The following is a 22,686-nucleotide window of genomic DNA, read 5'->3' as shown; positions in this document are numbered from 1 at the left end:
AATAAACATTTAAAAATAATAGTAACAATTTTCCTTATAAACACTGCTTTAGCTTCATCCCATAAATCTTGATATGCCTTTTTTTTAATTAAGTAAATATTTTTAAAATTTCTCCTGGGACTGCTTTTTTGGCCCACACATTACATAGAAGTGTGTTGATTAATTGTTAAACATTTTGGGGGGGGGTGTTCCAGGTTATTCATTTTAGCTTAATCTGTTTTTCTGTTATTCATTTTAGCTTAATCCATTGTTATCCGAGAAAGTCCTTTGTGTGATTTCTATTTCTTTAAACTTGTTTTGTTTTGTGGCCCAGAATATGGTTTACCTTGGTGCATATTTCGTGTACACTTGATAAGAATTCTTGCTTTATTGCCGTTAGGTGAAGTGTTGTATAATTTTGGTCAAGTTTGTAGATGGGTTTTTCAGGTCTGCTATATCTGACCAGAGAATCAGTAAAGAGGAATATTGAAGGCTTCAGTTGTGATGGTGGATATTTCTTTGATTTTTCCTTTTTCTTCTATCAGATTTTCTTCATATGTTTTGATGCTCAGCTTTTGTGTGCAAATGCATTCAGGATCCTTAAATTATCTTAGAGAATTGACTACTTTTTCATAATGCAATGTCCCTCTTTATCCTTGATAATCTTCCTTGTTCTGAAGTCTGCTTCATCTTATATTAACAGAGGTTTTTCAGCTTTTTTTTTTAATTAGCATGTACATGACATATTTTGAGGCATTTGAGGGATTTGGGGGCTGATCAAGGAAAAAGATATGGCCATGAGGTGGCAGATTTATTGGGTGACATTCTGACAGGTGTGTATTGTATGGGGGTAGGAAGCCCTCAACAGTAGTCTGTCCCGGGAGGCTTATGTGGGGTTGCTCCTCAGAAGGGGCAGGCCGGGGAACTCTCAGGAGAGAAGGGGCTTATGTGTCTGGATGATGGCATGTCAGAGAGCTGCAGAAGGGCAGCAGTGGCTTGGGGTCTTTATAGCCCAGGGCTTATCCTATCTACTGCTACCAGATGTTGGTGAGGTTTCATGGGTATGCAAAGAAAGCAGGCTCCAAATAGCTAAAAATCTGCTTGTTTGGGTTATTTCAGAAGCAACTTGATATGTAAATATTTTAGTTTGGCACTGGATGGCTTTTGAGCTAATGGGTTTCAGCCTGCAGTGAAGGAATAAACAACCTAGGGGCCAATATACAGAAACCATCTTTTTGCCTTATTTATCTAATAACCCATCCCTGGTCCCAAGGTGTCTTATAATCTAAAGTGTATGCTGCTTTGTAGTGCCTGAATGTGAAGCCAGTGATAAAGCATTTCCAGTACCCAGAATCCTAGAAAAGCACAAGCGAGGATTTCAAAATTCAGTCACAGCCAGTCTGTCCTTTCTGTGGGGACAGCCAGGAGAATAGATAAGAAAAGGAAGGGACTTTGATCCGTCCCATCTGTTTAGTGAGCAGAGTGATATGGGGGCCCCTTTGGTGCGTGGCCCTGGCTACTTATGAAACTTGGGGATTGTTATCTACCCATGTGAAGCAAGAAGTGTCAAAGGTGCACAAACTCCTTTTTCATGTCGTTTTTGGGCTAGATCCTTAAGGATAGCCTGGACCTCAGGATAAAAGAGAGGATATATGTTTTCTCTCTCAAGGGAGAACTAGCCTCTTGGCTTTTTTGTTTTTTCTGTTTTGATTATTCTGTGTGTGGTCACAGCAGAGAAGGTAAATGACCCCAGTACTTGGCGACACTACTCTCTTCTCCAAGGTCCTCCCCTCCACTGGTTCCTCTCCTCTGTCTCCTCTGCCCCAGGAGTTTGGACTCCATTCTCGTCCCTGGGAGGTGCCCTTGCCATGTTGAGCAAGGTCTAACACAAGTCTCCCAGCTGGAGCACTCCAGCAGGATAGCCAACTCCTTAGGAGTCTGAGAAGAGGCAGGAATAGAAACATCTTTGCATTTAGTCACTTTAAATAATGCTTTCCCCGTCCAACCCAAGGGTTGGGGTCTGAAGAAGGCCCAGAATAACACTGTCTTAACAACACATTCAAGAGAGATAGGAACAGAGTCATGCTAGCTGTTTACAGAGCCTCTCCTCCTTGAGCTTAGGAGGCCTCCGGGGCTCCTTCATCTGCCATCGGGGTCAGTATCACCTCATCTCAGAGAACCTCAAATTGCCAGCGGGACCTCTCACTGTAGCCTGTTACAAGGTGAGTGGCAACCCGCCCTTGGTCTATACGCATGTACCCCTCTCCTTCTTCAAGTCAGCCGGTAAGTCTTAGAATATGGGGTGACAGCCGGGTGCCAGTGGCTGGCATGCACAAACGGTGCAGTTTGAATCACAGAAAGCAGAGCTACGAATACTCCAGAAAAGTTAGATATTGATGAAATTTGGGTCAATGTATGAAGTAACAAAATAATGGTAGTGATTAAAATATGTATTAAGCTCTCTTTGAAGGAAGTTTGTCAGGAAGTCGTAGAAAGGTTCATTATGTTGCTAGTTGCTTAATCAGAGTTATCTGAAAAAAAATTCTTTACAATAGTAACACTGATAATTTGCATATAATTTATATCAGACTTCAAATTACATCAAATTATGTCTCTTAATATTGTAAAAAAAAACATAAATACACTCACACTGAAAAAGAACAAAAGATCATTTCCCAACACTGATTTTCCTTAATGTTGGCTTTATAGGGTTTTCTTTTTGCTTTGTTTTCTTGTATTTTTACCACATAATCATGTTATAATAAGCATTCTTTATAATAAAATCCAGAGAGATGCCAGCTTATAGGCCGTATATAAAGTTAGTACTTTATAGTATAGTATACTATAGTATAGTCTATAGTATACTTATATATAACAAATAGAAATACAAATATGCTTATTCTATTTGCTTTGAGTATTGTGCCAGATGAATGCACTTATCTATAAAGGTTCAGTGAATTAAATTATATATCTTATAAATTCTGTTGAAATTAATAAATCCTTTGCAAATCTGTATCTGTAACCAAAATAACTAATACCCATATCATACTGAGTGGCAGGTCCATTCTAAGTGTTTCATCTTCACAGCAACCCTGTGATGTAGATGTCTTTTTTCTCTTGTTGCACAGATGTAGAAACTGAGGCACAGAAAATTAGCATAACTTGCTCTATTAGCATAGAGCAGTGACTGTCCTGGGAGTTTTGAGAACTTGTGATCTTAATCACTCTTCTTTAATTATGTCCCTATGACAAACATAATGATTGCAAAAATTTGTATCATTATCAACAGATTTATATAATTCTTTCACAGAAATGATCTCTTTTAATTCTTACCATTACATTATTTACTTTAAAATCAAAATGCATTTTGAGTACATGTTACTGCTACTCAAGGTGCTATTACCTGAGTATTAAAACCCAGTGATAACTACGTATTCTTACAAATCTTTGAGGTATTTACAATATTGTAAATCATATTCAAAATATCTGAAGTCAAAAAGCATTTTCCTCACTTTACAGATAAAAAGCCTGAGTCTTAGAATGCTTCAGAAAATTTTCTAAAAGCATGCAGCTACTAAGTGGCATTGCTGAGACAAGAGCTCAGTATTTTGAATCTGGCTTCAGTCTTTCTACTACATGCCAAAAGGTCAAAGGTTTCTATCCTTAAAAAAAAAAAAAAAAACTCCACTGAGATTGCCGTTCAACCATCATTGCTCTCTGAACTTGCTCAGAGGAAAACATAACTGGTATTATAGGATGTAAATTCCAAGAATAATCATTGCCTTTTAACTATTTTCTCCTTTCCCTTCACTATGAAATTGTAGTAGAGAAAACATGTATCTATCAAAAAAAGTTAATACCTCTACCTAACCTCCTTTTTAAATGTTTACTTATTTTTGAGAGAGAGAGAGAAAAACAGAATGGAAGTGGGAGGGGGGCAGAGAGAGAGTGAGACAGAGGATCCAAAGCAGGCTCTGCACTGACAGCAGTGAGCTAGATGTGAGGTTCGAACTCATGAATCATAAGATCACTACCTGAGCCAAAGTCAGATGCTTAACTGACTGAGCCACCCAGGCACCCCAATACCTCCTTACTCTTATTCCACTTACATTTTGAGGTAATACTGATGCATTCTCCAGGTGCAAATATCATATTATAGACTTCTTCTGATACTTACTGTTAAGCACTGATTTGCCCTTGAAGGTAAATCCTTGAGAAGTTATCAGTGATTTGTGGTTTTTAATGTTATCACATTTATACAAAGTATTTGTATATTGAACATTTTAGGATTCACCTTAAACTTCATGGTTTCATTTATGTATTTCTAAAAATTATTTGCCACTCAGAGCATGTGAAAGAATGATTAAACATCAATTTGAGCCTGCTCTAGCAAGCAGTTGAGGCTCCCAGTGCAGTGTGCAGCCATGTGTGACTATGACTTCTGGTTTTGAGCTCCCAGAGAACACTGGGTGATTGAATTTGTGCTTATCAGATTGAAGTTTGAAAAATTTAGTGCTATTAGACTGTTCTTTTTTTCAAAAAGTACATATATATATATATATGTATATATATATATATATTAAGACTACGATGAAACCATTAAAAAGTAGATCTAGATCGAAAACTTACTGTTTATGGTTATGAAGCTTCTGGTTTTAAAAAATGAATTAAATAATTGTCTTGAAATATATGAAAGTTTTACATATAGAATATGTATGTGTGTGCTAATTTTCTTAAAAATACATAAATTCCTATGTTGCTTCATCTTGCATATGTAGAGATGAAATAAAATCAAGGAAAATCCCTCTAATTTGGAGCTTTGTAGGTAAGCAAAAACTACATTTCTGATTACATTGTTTTTTTAAGTTTACTTGTTTATTTTTGAGAGAGAGACAGACAGACAGACAGAAAGAGAGAGAGAGAGAGGCAGAGAGAGTGAGAAAGAAGAAGAAAAGAGAATCTTAAGCAAGCTCCATATTGTCAGCACAGAGCCCAATGTGGGGCTCAATCTCACAAACCATGAGATCATGACCTGAGCAGAAATCAAGAGTCTGATGCTGACCCGAATGCGCTACCCAGGTGCCCCAATTCCTGATTAACATTCTAATAAAACATAACATAGTTTTAAGAATATGAATTTAGGAGACGAACTACCCAATTGCTAAACCCTGCTTAGCCCCCTGTTAAATATGTGATTTGCATAATACTCTCAATACCATGTTTCTTTCTTCTTAAAATGGAAGGAAAAGTATCTACCTTGTATGTTTCTTTTTTTTAATAAAGATAAATGAAAATATATAAAAGATACTTGGAACATTTCCTGGTATACAATTAACACTATATAATTATTTGCTTTTTTAACTCTCTTTCAATCTGTGGTTTAAGCCACAAATTCTACTCTAAATTTCTATGCCTCACAAGTATATTAGAAACAAAGGAAAATATGTGATTTTTAAAATCAAGAACAAGTCAAAAGTATACACTACCACTTCTTCTATTCAACATTGTACAATAGGTACTACTCAACAGAGTAAGAAAAATAAAAAAAGAAATTAAAATGCATAAGGATTGGAAAGAAACAACTGTATAGTTATTCGCAGGTGATATGGATTTAAAGTCAATACTGCATATTCAACTTCATTTATATGTACCATCATAATCAGAAATTTAAATATATTTTTAAAATATCATTTCTAATGAATTACAAAAACTGATCAGGAATAAAAGTAACATATTTTCAAGACCTATATGTACATAACTTAAAAAATTACTGAAAGGGGTGCCTGGTTGGCTCAACCGGTTAGTCATCCACCTTCTGGTTTCTGCTCTGGTCATGATCTCATGGTTCGTGGGTTCGAGCCCCACATTGAGCACTATGCTGCCAGCACAGAGCCCACTTGAGATTTTCTATCTCCCTCTCTTTCTGCCTCTCCTCTCTTGAGCTCTCTCTCTCTCTCAAAACAAATAAATAAAAATTTAAAAAATATTGAAAGACTTTTATAAAAACATAAATATTCATGGATATGAAGAGTAAATATTGACAAGATGTCAATTCTCCTCCAATGTAGTTTAGGATGAGGACATTTCCAAACAAAATCCAAAAGGATTTTGTGAGGAAGTTTTCAACTTGATTTTAATGTTTTTATATAGTGGAAAAGGCCTCAAAATAGCCAATACTTCCTGAAGGGAAAAGATTACATACTGGTGCCTGTACTACTAAAATTCAATATATTTTATATTTTATTTTGTTTAAATTTATTTACTTATTTTGAGAGAGAGAGAGAGAGAGAATGAGCACATGCACGTGCATGCATGTGTGTCAGTGTAAGCGGGGGAGGGGCAGAGAGAAAGGGAGAGAGAGAATCCCAAGCAGGCCACATGCTCAGCTCAGCACAGAGCCTGATGCAGGGCTTGATTTCACACCGTGAGATAATGACCTGAATGGATATCAAGAGTCAGCCACTTAATAATCTGAGCCCCCCACATGCCCCTCAATTTATTTTAAAGTTTTACTAATCACTACAGAGAATCAAAAGTATTTTGATTTTGCATGGGAAGAACAGGAGTATAATTCACTTTTTTGCCCTGGGACTATATTCAGCTGTCAGATTCTGCATCCCACTGGTACACTCTAGGAATGGCATTATGTTAGTTGAATTTGGTGAACAGAAGTTGGTAGATAACTTAGGCCTCTATAAGTGTGCCAAATAATGGACTGTTTAAATTTTTTAGGGGTCTATGTCCAGGAGTATATGGTAGAAAAAAAGTGACCATGAATTGCACTGCCTATCATTAAAAAAACTTCCTGTTTGTTTGTTTAGATTTTGGAGGCAACATATACCAAACTAGGGCATACTGTTCCAACCTACCAATCTCATGACTAAGAATTCTCAAGTTGGACACAGAGAAAAAGAAAACATTGCAACAGGTTCAGGTTGCAATGCAAGATGCCTCTATCATTGCCATATATCCCAGGAAACCAGTGCTGTTAGAGATACCACATTTGCATAAGGATGCTGTGTGGAGTGTCTGGTAAACCCAACAGCAGATTTCCAGGAAAGTTACAGGGAAAGGCAATGCCATTTGTGACAAAAAAAAAAACAAATAAAACAAACAAAAAAACCACATTCTCTTTTTGTAAAATAACTCACAGTGTTCTGGGTTCCTCTCCATTGGACCTACATTCTCCATTTTGAGTTGGATATTATTAGATTGACTGAATGTAAAGCCACAAGAACAAAAAAGCAAGCCCTTGTACAATGGAAATAGAATAATGAGATTTGATTTGATCAGATCCAGAAGGCATAAGTAAAACTACACAATTAGATGCCCCAGACTTTCATAACGCTTAACCATATAATACTAAAGTGCATGCGTATCTCCAGAAAGCTTGTGTATCTACACACACACACACACACACACACACACACACACACACACAAGGGAGAGTGTGTCCTTAGAAGCTTTTTAACAGATCTGATCCAATATATGAAATTGTAATTCAGGAACAGGAAATTAAGAGTTGTAGATATCTTATTAACTTCTTTTTGTAAAATATGTTTATATTTCTTTAGATACACAGCCCACATGCAGTCTGCAGTCTATGTAATAATTAATTTCAAAGATTATTAGCAAATATTTGTGATAGATCTAGTACAAATTTTGTCCAACTTGAAATCAGATATATTCTTAGCACTGCTTTAGTTTATTCTTTATTATGTCTTGGTTGTTTGTTCATTGTCCTGAGGCATATTTAAGGTCTAAAGATTAATCTCACAAATGGGTTACCACTAAAAATGATTATTAGCATTTTATAGTTATTGTTTTCTTATATTAAAAAATATTACTATGGAACTTGAATTTTAGCCTATATATCTTTTTGTATTTTCTTTGTGAGGTCACATACCCAGGAAGTTCTATTGTCCCAAACGATAACATAAAAACAACATGTAGAAAGAAACAAAAACATCTCTTAATAGCCTCATATTACAATGTGCAAATAGAGCTAATATATTTTACTATATGAGAATTAGTCATAGGTCATAAATCTAATGAGTTGTGTATTTTCAAGTTCTGTCACCCAGAAATTCAGAGTTAATTAGAAATAGGTTGAAGGGAGCGCATTGGCGGGATAGCGAGCACATGGTGGGAAGCAGGTACACTGGCAAGAAAGAAGAGGTGGCCAACAGCAAAAAGATCAAGGGACGAAAAAGGATGCAAAACAAATGATAATTATATGGCTTTCAGTATTTCTGCAGTTATGTAATGAAAGGCAAATGATTATCTAAACCTCTCTGAGGATTGCATCATGGCAACCCACAGTTTTACAGAATCCTGAAATCCTCAATTTCAAATCCTTAACATCTCAGCTCCATAATCAAACTGAATAATGTCCTTTGAAATATACTTCATAGTGAAATGATTACATATTTATTCTGAAATAATAAGTAAATGTAAAAACAATTTTTTCTTCATAATTTGCACACACAAAAATAAACATGCCTCTAATGCATAATACGTAATGTTCAATTTGACATTCTAATACATGAGAAAGTGGAAAGGAATCTCATTTATTTAGCATCATGGTAGAATTATAAATTCTGCATAACTTTACAGATAAAATAATTTATTCTTTTCAAGTGCAAAATAATCTAACTATTCCCATTTTAAGTATTATTTAATTTTTTTCTCAGATATTTCAATACCTATTTTAAAAAGTATGTTAAACATAGTTTAAGATTTTCCATTTTTTCTTTTGAAACATCTTTTTTTAATAACCTTCATTCTCATTGCCATAATTTAATTTAGAACTAAATGATTAACTGCAACATCATGTATAATTTTCCTTATTCATCTCCCTGTGTCCGCCTTCCCTGTTCTCAAAGTCATTTAGCATATGCGACACATTAAATTTTGTATTTAATTCAATGACATTTTGTATTGCTTACAGTATCTTATGCATATTAATTTTGACTCTCCAACATACAACTACACCATATACCATTTAAAAGCAAAGGTAATAGTTTTCATTATTTTTAATGTCTATTTATTTTTGTAAAGAGAGAGAGACAGACAGAGACAGAGTGTGAGCAGGGGAGGGTCAGAGAGAGAGATGGAGACACAGAATCCGAAGCAGGCTCCAGGCTCCAGAGCTGTCAGCACAGAGCCCGACACAGGGCTGGAACCCACAGACCGCGAGATCATGACCTGAGCTGAAGTCGGATGCTTAATGGACTGAGCCACCCAGGTGCCCCAATAGTTTTCATTATTTAATCAATACTCTATTTTTTAAAATCCTAGAATGATATTAAAAATATAATATCTTCTGAATAAGTAACTATTTTTATGTTTAAATTCAACTACAGTCCTTTGAAAAATGATATCTTACACAGCTTCATATAAGTAGTTTCAAACTTTCTAAAGCCACAAAACTATTTGATAAAATGGAACTTATATTTAAGCAAGAAAAATATAAAGTAACTGCTCTCATTGAAATGGGTTGGGGTAGCAGAGCCCACCAATTTCCATTGCTTTCAGACAGATGGCCTCTGGTGTATGTGAGATTTCAAATGTCTTTTGTATAGGGGTGCCTGGGTGGTTCAGTCGCTTAAGTGTCCAACTTTGGCTCAGTTTCGAGCCCTGCATCCGGCTCTGTGCTGACAGCTTAGAGTCTCCCTCTCTGTCTGCCCCTCCTCCACTCACTCTCTCTCTGTCTCAAAAATAAACATTAAAATTTTAAAAAAAAATAAAATGTCTTTTCTATAATATTTAGTCTCACTAAATTCTAGTATTGACTGATCAACTATTTCAGAATATAAAAATGTCAAAAACATAAAAACACTTTGATAATTTACCACTTATATAAGCCTAGTGTTTCAACTAAGTTCAAAGATGTGTTTGGGGTAGGTTGGGGGACCAGAAATAACATGGTCATCCATTCAGCCACACTTGTTAAGCACCTTTGATATGCTGTTATGGGCACTGGGGGTAAATAGTAAAAAGAACAAAATTTGCAGACGGGTCCCTACTCTTACATATCTTACATTTTGGTGGGAAAAACAAATACAAAACCCCCATGATGTCAGGTGTGGTGAGGGCTTATGAAGAAAAAAAAAAATGAAGCAAGGTAAGATTGAGAGAGATGGAGAAGACGAAGCTATTGCTCTATTTAATACAATAGTTAAAGCACAGTTTCTCTGTAAAAGTGAATTTTGATCAGAAATCTGAAGGTGATGAGGTGATATGTAGTCTGTTCATTTCAGAGGCTGGTTTATACCTTTGTGGTTGAGCAACAATGTCTGCTATTATAGGTTTAGTGGAGGCTTTTTTATTATAATCAGAGCTTTGATGCTTCTAAGATTCAAGTTCAAATGGGAGAATACTCAGGACTCATGAATATCCACTTATCTTGTTTTGGAAATATATGACAGAGTTATTTATATCTAAAGCACAGTGTTTCTTACAGAGAGGAGACTCCATCCTAAAGCTGCAGGATTGAAATTTAATCATTTAATTTAATCATTTCTGCATAGAATTGCAACATTGAATAATAAAATAATATTAACTATGTGTGATGAGTATATATCAAAACTTTTTCTTTGTTATTAAGTTAGAGTCAGAACGTAAGTTTTTGTTATATGTAATTGATAACTTCCTCTCAAGGGTGCCAAAATGATTCATTGTCATCACGGGATACAGTTTTGAAAAAGTTAAGCATTACCTGTTTGAAGTCTGGCTTAAACATAGTTAACAGTGGATCATATCATAAATACTCATTCTCTAAGCAACTCAAAGCCTTTCAGAGATGTTTGTCATTTCAATACAACTTTGAAGGGAAATTTAAGAGACCACTACCACTGTTTTTCTCCCAGGGACTAAGAATAAGGCACAGATGAGCTGCACTGCCCCAGGTCAGTCAACCTTTTAACACAACTGAGAATAGAACTGAGCCTACTGAATTTTTCCAAGGAGCTAGTTTCAAAATCTTGCTTCACTGTTAGAAGACTGTGCTTTTTGTCATTACCAGAGGCAGAAAGGTAAAAATAAAAAATTGCCTAATGTCAAAATCGTGCCACCTTTGGAAAGGTTAGCTTTCTCATGGTTCACAAATAGGCTTTTTTTTTCTTTTTTTGAATACAGGAATCCAAAAACTATAATAAAGTTTTGGGAAACCACCGAACTTGATTCTTCTTTTTATTGCTAATATATCAACGTCAATATTTTCTATAAAGTATACACATGACTCTGGACATTGTTAATAAAACAAATAAACATTCGCTAATCCAATTGGTAAGTAGTTATTAGTTTAACAAATGTTATTGAGATCTAGTTAGGAGGAGTGGGATATGTATCAAGAGTGGTAATGATTATTATAACATATTTTGCCCCTTGTTCTGCAGGAAAGGAACTTCTAGCATCATCGGCGTGATCACTGCATCTATTACAGCCCATTATTAATGGCATATTATATCATATACAAAGTATTATGCTACTTCACTAGAGTTAAAATCATTCACCAATTGGGTTTCACAAAGGTTTCATGAAAGGCCATTGAAACTTGGATTTTGATGGCTGGGTATTAGAGATGGTAGAAACCACAAGAGAAAAAGCACACTGTGTGGTCATCCCATGGATATGGGCTGAACCCTAACATAGCATTATGTGAGAGGGATTCTAGGTGTTACTGGAAGTCTTTCTTCTCTGGCTTTGGTCTGTTAACTGGCTCCATTGTCTCCTGGAGAGCCTGCACTCTGTGGCTAGAGTGCTCATTGAGCTGTGTAGCTGTCTGTTAGTAAGCCTGCATTTTGACCTGTGTTCCCTTGTGCGCTGTGTGCTGCCTCTCATGAACTGTTACAAATTTAACTGACCAAAGTCAGAAATTTTGATGACAGGAATATGGGCTTGGAGCCCTTCTTACCGTGGCCATGGGTTGCTTGTCTCTACCAGTGGTTGTGTGTCTCAGACTGAACTGTGTGTCTCAATTCCGGCCAAAGGAATGACTGACACTAGGCTTAGGGAAATGACTCTTATCTTGTGATTAGTGGTTATATATCCCATCTGGGTATTGGGCCCATAATGGACTGTGACTGAGGTTCTCCCAGTCAGATGCTTTCAATAGGGACCAATAGAGCAGTAAGAGCTGAGGATTATTCACTCAGTGCCCAGTGGAGTTAAGAGTCCAGTGGTGCCAGCAGTAGTGGGAGTTCAATGTGCCCGGGCTACTGGCAGCACTCTGTGAATGACAAGGACATGACATAGCCTGTGTGATTTGCTAGTTGCAGCTCTTTTTCATGGTTATTGGACTTCCTAGATATCCTTCCATATGACTTTCACTATAGTCAGAGTCTCTTTGTTTTCAACAAAGCACATTAACTGGCATGCCTTTGATGATAGTCAAATTGCTGTCATTATAGCATAGCTACAAGAGTGAAGTTACAAGGAGACTTTAATTCACCCAACAAAAATATATAAGTAGCTTCTCTGAACTAATCACTATAATTGAGCAAAAACAGGTATCATCTCTGCCCTCTTTAATCAAATATTACACATATACATTTAAAATTGCAGCTATAATAAATTTTTTCAAGAAGAGGTACATTATACATGATTATTTAAAGCAGGAGGATTTGACCTGATCAAGGATGCTAAAGCAGATTTTCCTGAGGTTTTGACAAGTGATTTGAAATTAATGGTTGAATGGTTAAACAAAAAAAGGAAGTATTAGGCAGAAGTATTTCATGATCTGGGTACTGCTACTTCAAATTCCTTAAAGTGGGAAGAAGGATGGGGAAGGTCATTTAAAAATTGGGGGAAAATTCAACATAGTTAGATTATAGAAAATTATAGAGTGAGTCTAGAGAAATAGTGTGCAGAATAATCAGGAGCCATTGGGTTTGGTACAGAATTTTTTAGTCAAAGTAATCACTTTCATTTAGTGGAAGGTGAAAGCCTAAAAGCAGAAAGAAAGCCAATGAAATATTTAAATTCTGTCTGTGAATGGCTTAAGTTTTTTTTATTGTACTTTAAATATCTAAATTTGTGTCCAATGTGAATAATTAACTAGATGGGAGTAAAGTAGATTTATATAGAGCACTTTAGATATAGAGAAATCTAATAGAAACTTGTTACAAATGTGATAGAAATGTTATATACCCAGGCTATTCACTTGAAATGTGACTGAAAATTTTTTAAGCTTTATTTACTTTGAGAAAGACAGAGAGAATGTAAGGAAAGGAGGGGCAGAGAGAGAGAGAGGGAGTATGTCAGGCAGGCTCTGCTCTGTCAGCACAGAGTCTGACATCAGGTTCGAACTCACAGAACTGTCAGATCATGACCTGAGCCAACAACAAAAGTTGGACACTTACCTGACTGAGCCATCCAGGCACCCTGAAAAGTGATTGAATTTTAAATTTTAGCTAATTTAAATTTAAGCTTAAATAGCTATGCGTGACTAGTGGCTACCATATTGGGCAGTGTAAAAAAACTATTGCAATAATTCAAGCAGGAGATGAGAGCAGGTCAGATTACACTTGTGACAGTGGGGATGGAAAGAAACAGAAAGATTAGAAAATTTATGAGATAAAATTTCAGAGATTTTGGCTATGGCTTAAATATGAAGATGAGGGGCGCCTGGGTGGCTCAGTCGGTTAAGCGGCCGACTTCGGCTCAGGTCATGATCTCACAGTCCGTGAGTTCAAGCCCCGCGTCGGGCTCTGTGCTGACGGCTCAGAGCCTGGAGCCTGTTTCGGATTCTGTGTCTCCCTCTCTCTGACCCTCCCCTGTTCATGCTCTGTCTCTCCCTGTCTCAAAAATAAATAAAAATGTAAAAAAAAAATTAAAAAAAAATATGAAGATGAAAGAATGGGAAGAATCAGGATGACTTGGTTTCTTGCTTATGTAGTTGGATTCACAGTGACATCATTCACTGAAGGAAGAAACATGGAAAATGGCACCTCGTGGTCATGAGGACCATGATTTCAATAGTGGGCTTTTTATGTTTCAGGTTTCTTGGAGATATTCAAAGAAGGTATCAAGAAAGCACTAATGTGAGGTCAGAAGAGAGCTCTGGGTTAAAGATCTAATTTTAGAAATATAATTTTATGAATTGTACAAGGCATGGGTGTGTGTGAGACAGCTTAGGGAAAGAATCTGAATGAAAAAAGGAGGATAAAATGCACTTTAAGAAGCTCCAATTATTAATAGATGAGTACAGAAAAATGAATGATCCCATGATGAGGACTAGGAGAACATCATGCCATTATTTTTCTCTTTGTGACTCAAATTGGTTTATAATACAAATGTCTTGAAGATATTTGATAAAAATCAATTATCATTTAATCACTATGAAAAATGATATTCTTTTTCATTTAAAATATTGGTGGTTCTATAGAGGATATAATTTTTATGTTTCTGTATGGTTAGGGCTTTATAAGTAAATTTTATTGGAAGTTGGGTTAATAAACAAGGCTTGGAGGGCATCTGGGTGGCTCAGTCAGTTAAGCGCCTGACTTTGGCTCAGGTCATGATCTCAAGGTTCAGGAGTCTGAGCCCTGTGTTGGGATTCTCTCTTGGGATTCTATCTTTCCCTCTCTCTCTCTCTGCCCCTCCCCCCTTCTCTCAAAACAAATAAATAAACTTAAAAAAAAAATAAACAAGGCTTGGAAATTAAAAGATGATTCAATAGGTTTTGAGAACTCTGGGAGTTTTGTCTCAATGTAGAACATGCTTATATTCAAAAGGGGATAAAACCAAGAACCATAAAAATACTGCAACGTGTGTGAGCCCAGAGATTCTTGTCTTATCTCCCCCTTGTCGACATTTATTTATCTTTCAGTGACTAAGGACCCAGGATTCTTTTCCTTCTCCTCCCAAGGATAATTTGTTTATAACAGGGAGATCTCTCTCTCTCTCTCTCTCTCTCTCTCTCTCTCTCTCTCTCTCAAGAGTAGAGGTGCAACATGTATAAGCTGCCATATTCATATTTGGAAGTTCATCTACTGTGATGCAGACCCTGTTGTATGCATGGAGATGTCCATCTAGCTGTCATGGGTAGAATCAGAGGAAGGGAAGATAAGGGCAAGGGCAACCAATGCAATTATTGCTGTAGGAAATAATTTTCCTTGATCAAGAAATGTCATGTTTACTTTTAAGAAGATATGAACATACATATTAAAGTTTAGCTATTTCACTAATACTTGTTACTCTTTTGGCAGTTCTTCAATATAAGTAGGTGCTCCCTGTTTGGAAATAAGTAGAAATAGAAATGATCGTTAGGGGGCACCTGGGTGGCTCAGTCGGTTGAGCGTCCGACTTCCGCTCACGTCATGATCTCACGGTCCGTGGGTTTGAGCCCTGCGTCAGGCTCTGTGCTGGCAGCTCCGGGCCTGGAGCCTGCTTCAGATTCTGTATCTCCCTCTCTCTCTGACCCTCCCCCATTCATGCTCTGTCTCTCTCTGTCTCAAAAATAAATAAACATTAAAAAAAAATGATCGTTAGAAAGATGACATGTGAAAAAAACATGTCTATCTATATAATCTTACACTACTTTGAGCTACCACGATATATTCTCCATATTTAATGGTGCTTACCTTATTTTCCTTGATATTATTCTAATTTGCATATCTAGTAGTATCTATTAAAATTATAAGCTATCTGAAGACTGGAGTTACATCACATTTATTTTTGCTTTTACTTGTGTATTGGTTTTTATTTATTTATTTTTTATTCTTTTTATTATCTTTTTTAATATATGAAATTTATTGTCAAATTGTTTCCCATACAATACCCAGTGCTCATCCCAAAATATGTGTATTGTTTTGTATCAATGAATATTTGTATGGTCTAAATTGAATTGGCCAGGTTTGAAACCCTAGACATATAGCCCTAAAGTTCATGAAAAAAGCCTCACCTCACTTTCCCTCACCCAATTTTCCCATTGCTCTATATTATCTGTGTGAGTCTACTCAAACCATTACTTTGGGAATATTTAGCAGATAATTCTATTTCATGTTTTATGAATAGGGCTTGGATTTGTTGAATAAATTACTATTTGGACAAAGATCATCACTAAAAAAAAAACCCTCTAAATTATTACATTAGTAATATGTATCATTCCATGAATATTTAAGACTTCTGAGAAACAGTTTTATTGTGTCTTTCCCAAAAGATAAGTAACTTCGTCTTATAAGGAAATCCTTTCTACAGAAAGGAGGAAAGAATATTCATAGTGTTTTTTTTTTTTCTTTCTTTCTGGGAATCTTAGTTGGAGATATGTAGGTATATTCATTGGAAGAAATTGTTTCTTTTGGTTTATAATTTCCTTAGGTGGATTTTTTTCACTGATGACTCTTCCAGAGCAATTCTATCTACATAAAATTGAATCTAGATTTTGGCCACTCCATTGACTCCTTGCGGTAGCATCGAGAAATCTTGTGATTGAGTCTATCTAAAATTTGCTGGGATTGCTAAAATTGGCTGGGATAAGCCACATATAATGTGACTACATGAAAGTAGTATCAATGAGAGGACATTGTAGCTTTCTTAAGCCTAGAGTTAAATGTCAGGGGCTGTGAAAAAGGAAGTGAGTTAATGGTCCCAATATAAATACCAAGAATAGGAATAAGAGACAGTAATACGAGGTTACTAATAGAAATACTTGCTCTATAACTTCCTTTATATCCTTCAAATTATTTTAGAAATCTTAACACTTTGCTTCTTTGATTGAAAGAGTCCTAACTTCAGACTCAGGTTACTGATAACATGTATTTCCCAATCCAAGTTAAATATACCTTTACTGCCAATATTAAATATTACATACTGAGAAAAATGGTTCAAACTTTGACACAATCTCAGCATTTTAATGTCTCTTCAGAAACGAGTAAACAGACATAAAATATCTACTCACGCTCTTTCTGCATAGATTCTGTATCTATAGGACAGTTTAGGACTACACACGGATTCACTGAATGGTAAGTTATCTATAAAATCTTTCAGAAAAATTTTAAACATTGAAGAGAAATGACTCATAAATTAAATAAACATCATTATCTTCTATATGCCAGATACTGAGCTTACTTTTAAATTGGAAGAAAAATATAACAAAGAAATGTATAATGTGCCAGGTTAAAGTATTATGGAGAAAAATAAAGCAAGGAAGGATGAGGGATAGGTTGCTTGTGAGAAGGGGTATCATTTTAGATAATGTGGACAGAAAAGGCCTCATTGGCAAGGTTCCATTTTCAAAGCAATTTAATTGGACTAAGGGAATAGAAACATTGGAGGAACAGCAAGTAAAATGGCCCTGCCGACTGAATGTGATTGATTTACTCCACAAACAGCATGAGAGTCAGTATAATTATGTGGGACCAAGAGGTGGATGAGAGATCAGGTCAGAGATTACATTAATTTTATATATATATATATATATATATATATATATATATATATATATAGTGCCTAATTACACAAAACATTTTTGGCTATGTTAAACATTTAGGATTTACCCTATGTGAGATTGGGGTCCATTGGAGGGGTGTTGAAGTGAGGAAACATACTTTCGTACATTTTAATAAGATTCCTCAGCTTCGTGGAGAACACACTGTAAAAGGACAAATATAAGAGAAGGATTTCTCCATGGAAGAGATGATAATGGTATGGATAAGATGGTAGCAGTGAGGTGGTGAGAAACAGTTAAGCTTTGGTTTTATTTTAAAAGAAGACACTGTTACACCACTGACAGATAAGACATGGGGTTTAATAGGAAGAAGGGTGCTTTAAATTACATAGAAAGAGAAGAATATAGGAGGTGAAGATTTGGGGGAAAATCATTCAGTATGAGGATATGTTAAATTTGAGGGGATCTAGACTTCACAAAGAAGACATTATGTAGGCAGCTAGACAGTCAAGTGCAGACTTCACATGAGAGATTAGAGACAGAGATAAAAGTTGGGGCTCATAACTTGTAGTTAATAGAGAAATCTCATGAGTTAAAGTGATACCATCTGGGGAGTGAAAATAGAGGGAAAAGAGGACTAAAGACAGAGCCCTGGGTCACTCCAATATTCAGAAGCCAAAAAGCTGATAGATAATCAGCAAAAAAAAAAAAAAAAGATTGATAAAGATTATCTGGTTACGGAAGAGTAACTTTCAAGGGGGAAGTCAGTAACTCTGTCAAATGCTTCTGAAAATTCAAATCAGAAAAAGAATATTTTTGACTGTAAATTTTAACAATGTGTAGGACATTAAAGGAGGCATTCTTCCATGTGTTTGAAATGAAGTTAATTACATGTTTTGTGGCTTTGGTACAATTCCATTGTAATATCTGGAGCAGCAGCTCATGGGGAAATTTTAGACAATTAAATCCCGGAGTAAAAGTAAATAATTCTGTCTTGCTTGTAAGTACAAACATAATCCCGCAAATAGTGGGTTATACAAAAACTGTACCAAAGCCAAATGTGTGGAGGAAACCTGAAAGAAATGCAGTTCTACATAAGAAAAGAGAAAGAATTTGCTTTTAGAAAATATTTATGTCTATTTTTGCCTTTTTGTGTTTCATTTATACATACAGAGAGCAGGGTGATGGAAGAAAGGGGGGAAGGTTGATGGAAGGATGAAGCTGAGTGACTGAATAAATTCTTTTACACCAAAGATAGTTAATACTGAATTTTACATTTGTAACTTGTAAACCCCTTTATCACCCCAATCTTTCTGTAGAATCTGCTATATCTAGCAGATATAGCAGATTGTGTGAGAATTTTGTTTTTCTTTCAATGGAAGGAATGGAGCTGAGTTGCAAATTGATATCAATTTCTGGGCATAGAAAAAGGTAGCAAATGGAAGATACAGTTCTCAGAGCAGAGAGTAAAAATTCAGTGGGAAAGCACTGGTAACAGATGTAATCATGTGGATAACAGCAGAGTCACAGGAATAAATAAAGGAACATCACTAGACTGACCAGAATATGACATGGAGTTTCAAAGCAAACTGATCTCATTGTGTTAAAGACCTTGTGACCCAAGCTGTCTGCTCAATAATAGAAGATGTTAATACAAACAGATACACTTTTCAAAGAGAAAATCAATATACCACTTTCATAAATAGATTTTGCTTGGTTAATTATTAACTTTCTCCAAGGAGTGAATTGTTTTTAGAGGTATGAATAATGATATGAAATAAAAGTGGGGGAAATGATTTAGGTACACCTTAAATACACCATTGTTATTTAGGGTAGGATTAAGCCAGACAGCCCAGAGACATAGGGGCAAGACATTTTAAAAAATGCAAGAAACTCATGTTTCTATGTTCATGAGTACCATCCATCTTATTTTATTTATTTTTTTTATTTTTTTTAAGTAAGCTGTATGCCCAAATAGGGCCTGAACTCACAACTCTTGAGATCAAGACTCACATGCTTTAACCTACTGAGCCAGTCAGGTGCCCCCAGGGTCAAGATTTAAAAGTATAATTAAGGTATAAAGTCATCTTTTCTGTTAAATTTAACACTCTCTATCTTTATATTGCAGTATCTTTAGGTTTGCAAATGCACTCTAAAAAAATTCTGGATTTTGTCACACAGCACACAGCTTAGGGAAATGCCTTATAAGAACTAGGGGTGTAGGCAGGCAGAGGTTTGGGGAAGGTTTGATACTCAGAGGTTTGGAATCATGAATTCTTAAGAATTTGCTTTCTATTTAAAATACAAACATTCCTTCTTGCTTCCAAATCCAGTGTTAGGGGGATGTGGATTCTTACCTACAACAAAGCCCCCAATTAGGTGCTTATTTTAATCTGTTACTACTTTATTTTCCTTTATCTAAAAGTTTCCAATGATATTGCTGGTATCTGTAGATTTTAAATGTGTTCATCTCTACCTGTCCATTTATACAAACCATGATTTGTTGTTTCCTGACTGACTTCAGTGGTTCTAAATTTCCCTCTGAGGCAAAGGCTACACAGTTCTACAAGCAAAGGGACTCAACAAATATTTGCTTACTGATTGACAATTTGCAAGCAAACATTAAATTTTTAAAATAAATTGTATTTTGAGAATAGTTTTAGAATTACAAAAGAAAAATGCAGAATTCGCATACACTAGGCACTGTTTCCTCTATTAACATCTTACATTAGTATGGTCCATTTGTCACAATTAATGAACAAACACTGACATATTTTTTAAAAGCCACCACTTGATTCAGATTTCCTTATTTTTTCTCTAATATCCTTTTTCTATTTCAAGATCTCATTCAGAATATTGTATTGATTTTGGTTGTAATGCCTCCTCAGACTCCACTTGGCTGAAGCAGTTTCTCAGACTTCTCTTGCTTTTGATAGCCTTGACAGTTTTCAAAAGGACTTATCAGGTATTTTTTGGAATGCCCTTCAGTTGGAATTTGTCTGATATTCTCTCTCAATGATAAGGGGTTATGTGTTTTTGGCAGGAAGACTCCAGAGGTGAAGTGTCATTTTCATCACATCATACCAAGGTTAAATACTATCAGTGTGACTTAGTTTTGTTGGTTTTGATTTTGATCAAAGGTAGTGTTGTGAGGTAGTGAGGTAGTGTTTGTGAGGTTTCTCCACTGTAAAGTTAGTCTTTCCCCCCTTTCCATACTGTACTCTTTGGAAGAAGTTACTATGTGCAGTTCCCACTTAAGGAGGGGAGAGTTATACTCCACCTGCTTGAGGAAGATAAGAGGATACCTACATACATCATCTGGAATTCTTATTCATAGAATATTTGTCTATTCTGTCCCCATTTATTTGTTTATTCGATAATTTATCTATATGAGTATGGGCTAATTGACATTTATTTTATATTTTGAATTATATAATCCAATATCGCCTTATTTAATGGCCCAAATTGTTGGAATTTTAGCTATTTAGGAGCTCTTTGAGTTGGCTCCTGTGTCCCATTGACATGCCCCAATGTGTTGTTTGTTTGGGTTTGGTTTTGAGCACTTTCTTACTTTATGTTACTGAAATAAGCTCTAGGTTCATGTTGTACATTTACTGCCCCAATTCTGGAATCACCCATCTCTCTAGAGAACCCTGGTTCCTTTTCTTGGAGAATAGTACAGAAATCAAGATCTGGACTCAAATGTGTTTGTTGCTACTGGAGTGTCATTGTTTATAGGCCATCTCAGCTGACATCTCAGCTGAGCAGATATATGTGTGTATATTAACCCATATATAGACACATACCTATACATATTTCTATAAGAAAACATCTGTATCTATAATAAGCCAGCCACAAGTTCATACTAATGTCTCCAACTCTAATTCATCACCACATAGATCACTGTCCACTTCTCTCTTGCTTGTTGGTAACCTTGTATGCCAACTGTGAGAAACCTGGCTCCCACCATCTACCAACCCTTTACTTCATTGGTCAATTTCCTGTTTATAAGTATAATGATATCAACATTGTTAATCCTGAACCACTGGTGGAAAATAATTTTATCAACTAGTGCTTATACATAGCTCTTTTTGCCTTACTCTTACAGATCCCAGGAGTTCCCAAGGTCAATTAGGTCAGCACCATTTCCTCCCCGCTTCTTCCATGTGGTTGTTTCTTACATTCATAAAAAAGTTATTGTTTTGTCTCATTCTACATCCCAAGTTCCACTGACCTCCTAATTGATTTTTAAAATTGGCATGTTAAGGTTTCCTCTCAGTGCTCTACAGTTCTGTGAGTTTTGGCAAATGCCGAATGCCATGTATCAATAATTAAAGTATAACACAGAATAACTTTGCCTATCTAAAAAATCATCTGTGTTTCACCTAATCAACTCTCTGCCCCATCCCTGGATTCCTGGCAAACACTGGTCTTTTCACTTCAGCTACAGTTTTGTTTTTCCAAAATGTCATACAGTAATGGGTATTGAAGAGGGCATCTTTTGGGATGAGCACTGGGTGTTGCATGGAAACCAATTTGGCAATAAATTTCACATATTAAAAAAAATGTCATACAATTGGAATAACATACTATGTAGCTCCTTCAGACTGGCTTTTTTTTTTCATTTAGCAGTTCACATTTAAGATTCATCCATATCTTTTCATGCTTTTATATTTTCTTTTTATTACTGAATAATAGTCCATTGTATGGATGCATCATAATTTGTCTTGGCATTCAACTGTTGAAGGACATCTTGGCTGCTTCTAGTTTTCAGTGATTATAAATAAATTCACTATAAATATTCAGTTTTGTGTAAACATAACTTTTCAGATAAATTGAGTAAATACCTAGGATTTTTGGATCCTATGGCAAGGTTATGCTTAGCTTTCTTTCTAAGAAATTACCAAATTATGTTCCAAAGTGTTTATACATTTTGCATTCCCACTAGCAGTGAGTGAGAGTTCTAATTATTCACCTACTGTAATTGGTATTGCCAATTAAAAAATAATAATAATTTTGGTCCTTCTACTATGTGCATAGCAGTATCTCATTGTTGTTTTCATTTATAAAGAACTTTTGATTGAGCCTATTCACGGTTCCTTTTTTTTTGTTAGCCAGAATTTTATGTAATATTTTATTATTTTTCCTCATTGTAGCCACTTTAATCATTGTTAAACTTTACTTCTTAAAGAGACCAAACTTTTTTTACCCCATGCTAATGGCTAAAACACAATTAAACTAATTAAAATACATAAAAAGCCACACTAGCAACACTTAAGTATACTACAATAAATAATACATGCAAAGGAAACAGC

The sequence above is a fragment of the Felis catus genome, chromosome C1, assembly GCF_018350175.1.
Source record: "Felis catus isolate Fca126 chromosome C1, F.catus_Fca126_mat1.0, whole genome shotgun sequence".
In the NCBI taxonomy this organism is placed as follows: domain Eukaryota; kingdom Metazoa; phylum Chordata; class Mammalia; order Carnivora; family Felidae; genus Felis; species Felis catus.
This window is presented reverse-complemented; position numbering follows the sequence as displayed.